At 29.5% G+C, this 3493-nt stretch overlaps 1 non-coding gene across 1 annotated transcript in view; it reads left to right on the top strand.

The window, feature by feature from the left end:
- Positions 1-3490: 3490 nt before the first annotated feature.
- The window catches only part of LOC122817938 (small subunit ribosomal RNA), a 1991-nt gene continuing 1988 nt past the window's right edge, over positions 3491-3493 (top strand). The window contains exon 1 of the ribosomal RNA XR_006367479.2: positions 3491-3493. This exon is cut by the window's right edge and continues 1988 nt beyond it. This is a non-coding gene — a ribosomal RNA (small subunit ribosomal RNA).

The following is a 3493-nucleotide window of genomic DNA, read 5'->3' as shown; positions in this document are numbered from 1 at the left end:
TACATATAAAAGTGCATGAATTGTATAGATATGGCATATAAGTGACATATTTATGAGAATAGCTAGTAGAATTTGCCCATACACTACTAGCGAAATGAGATATTTATACCTAGTGAGGGCGGCACTAGTACTATAAATTGTGGCAAAATAAATCTTATGCAAATGCATAGGATTTTGTCAATACCGTACAAAAAACTAAGTAAAACGTATGGATATTGAAAAATAAATGGATTATATTCATAAAATACGAATATTTCTTGCATTCTCTTGTTATATGAGAGAATATCATACGGAGCGGGTAGCCCCTAGTATAGTAAGCAGTCGAATGGGAGACAGCGTGTCCAAAAACACCTATAGGGAGGTGGTCGTTGGCGGACCTCTCCTCGTATTGGTCAAACTTATGATTTTGTCAATACTATATAAAACGCCAATCATATCCATATAAAAGTGAAATACAGTATATGGATATGAATAAAAAACCATACATAAATAAAAAAAAATATGTATAAAAAAATTATACATATATTTATATTAAGCAATCGTATGGATGTGGCTTATAGGTATAATACCTATAAGGCATAATAATGTATAATATAGCAAATATACATATAAAAGTGCATGAATTGTATAGATATGCATATAAGTGACATATTTATGAGAATAGCTAGTAGAATTTGCCCATACACTACTAGCGAAATGAGATATTTATACCTAGTGAGGGCGGCACTAGTACTATAAATTGTGGCAAAATAAATCTTATGCAAATGCATAGGATTTTGTCAATACCGTACAAAAAACTAAGTAAAACGTATGGATATTGAAAAATAAATGGATTATATTCATAAAATACGAATATTTCTTGCATTCTCTTGTTATATGAGAGAATATCATACGGAGCGGGTAGCCCCTAGTATAGTAAGCAGTCGAATGGGAGACAGCGTGTCCAAAAACACCTATAGGGAGGTGGTCGTTGGCGGACCTCTCCTCGTATTGGTCAAACTTATGATTTTGTCAATACTATATAAAACGCCAATCATATCCATATAAAATTGAATACAGTATATGGATATGAATAAAAAACCATACAAAAATAAAAAAAAAATATGTATAAAAAATTATACATATATTTATATTAAGCAATCGTATGGATGTGGCTTATAGGTATAATACCTATAAGGCATAATAATGTATAATATAGCAAATATACATATAAAAGTGCATGAATTGTATAGATATGGCATATAAGTGACATATTTATGAGAATAGCTAGTAGAATTTGCCCATACACTACTAGCGAAATGAGATATTTATACCTAGTGAGGGGGGCGGCACTAGTACTATAAATTGTGGCAAAATAAATCTTATGCAAATGCATAGGATTTTGTCAATACCGTACAAAAAACTAAGTAAAACGTATGGATATTGAAAAATAAATGGATTATATTCATAAAATACGAATATTTCTTGCATTCTCTTGTTATATGAGAGAATATCATACGGAGCGGGTAGCCCCTAGTATAGTAAGCAGTCGAATGGGAGACAGCGTGTCCAAAAACACCTATAGGGAGGTGGTCGTTGGCGGACCTCTCCTCGTATTGGTCAAACTTATGATTTTGTCAATACTATATAAAACGCCAATCATATCCATATAAAAGTGAATACAGTATATGGATATGAATAAAAAACCATACATAAATAAAAAAAAATATGTATAAAAAATTATACATATATTTATATTAAGCAATCGTATGGATGTGGCTTATAGGTATAATACCTATAAGGCATAATAATGTATAATATAGCAAATATACATATAAAAGTGCATGAATTGTATAGATATGGCATATAAGTGACATATTTATGAGAATAGCTAGTAGAATTTGCCCATACACTACTAGCGAAATGAGATATTTATACCTAGTGAGGGCGGCACTAGTACTATAAATTGTGGCAAAATAAATCTTATGCAAATGCATAGGATTTTGTCAATACCATACATAAACCGTATGGATATTGAGAAGTTAATAGATTACATCTATAATATGAGAAGTATTTTAGTATTCTTATTAAATAAGAGAATACTATAAGGGTGAGTGGCAAAGAGAATTGAATATACCCGAATGGGAGACAGCGTGTCCAAAAACTACTATAGGTGGTGTGGCAAATATGAGGAAGGCAATATATCCATATAATGAAAATAAAAGTGCGTTTTCTTTATTATATAAGAGAACACTATATGGGGTGAGTGGCAAAGTAAATTGAATATACCCGAATGGGAGACAGCGGTGTCCAAAAACTACTATAGGTGGTGTGGCAAATATGAGGAAGGCAATATATCCATATAATGAAAATAAAAGTGCGTTTTCTTATTATATAAGAGAACACTATATGGGTGAGTGGCAAAGTAAATTGAATATACCCGAATGGGAGACAGCGTGTCCAAAAACTACTATAGGTGGTGTGGCAAATATGAGGAAGGCAATATATCCATATAATGAATATAAAAGTGCGTTGTCTTATTATATAAGAGAACACTATATGGGTGAGTGGCAAAGTAAATTGAATATACCCGAATGGGAGACAGCGTGTCCAAAAACTACTATAGGATGGTCAATGGGCCGGCCGTCTGCTATTGACATATGTCAGTAGAGAAGATATTATCCGTCAAATTTGTTTCTTTATTCATTTATTTGAATACGAGACTTGGCTCCGCGGTTAATATTTTAAGCCCAAAGATAATAACGTTGAAACAAAGGCCAAGTTTCTATTGTACATAGAATAACAAATTGTTTCCGAATTTTATCGTTAATTTTAGGAGGTAGGCTAACATGATTTATATTATATGTGTATTATTAAATAATAATAGTACATAAAAGTCTACCAAAGAAATATAAAAATGTAATTATGAATACATTTTCAATATTAATATCAACTTATATTGTTGATAATAAAAATAGCTATTAAGAGAGTTATTTAAGAAATTATATAATATATAATAAAGAGTATATATATAAATAATATATAAGTATATATTATTTAAGAAATAAATATAGTAGTAATAATTATATATATACACACGGTTCTATTTTATATATTACCAGAGACTTATATGGATATATATAGATAAATTTTAAATTTATCGTCAAAATACAAATGATTAACTCAATATCTTATATTGGTTAAACAAAAATTGTACATGTGTGGATACAATATATTATGTATGTCGAACAAAAATGATATTTTTAGAATGAAATGTGCATATATAAAGAAAATATATGAAAAATAAATATTGTGTTTATAAAGAATATGATTCTTTTTGACATCAATAAAAACTTGTTATTATTAGTGGCGAAACAAGTATAAATTGGAAAACAAACGTATACGAATGCTATATAAAAATGGCCGTATTCGATAGAAATAAAATCTATAACAACATATATATTGCTAATTTCTATTCAAAAAATATGAATGAAATATGAATAAAAACATTATT

This window comes from Drosophila biarmipes, unplaced genomic scaffold (assembly GCF_025231255.1).
Source record: "Drosophila biarmipes strain raj3 unplaced genomic scaffold, RU_DBia_V1.1 ptg000036l, whole genome shotgun sequence".
Lineage (NCBI taxonomy): Eukaryota > Metazoa > Arthropoda > Insecta > Diptera > Drosophilidae > Drosophila > Drosophila biarmipes.
This window is presented reverse-complemented; position numbering and strand designations above follow the sequence as displayed.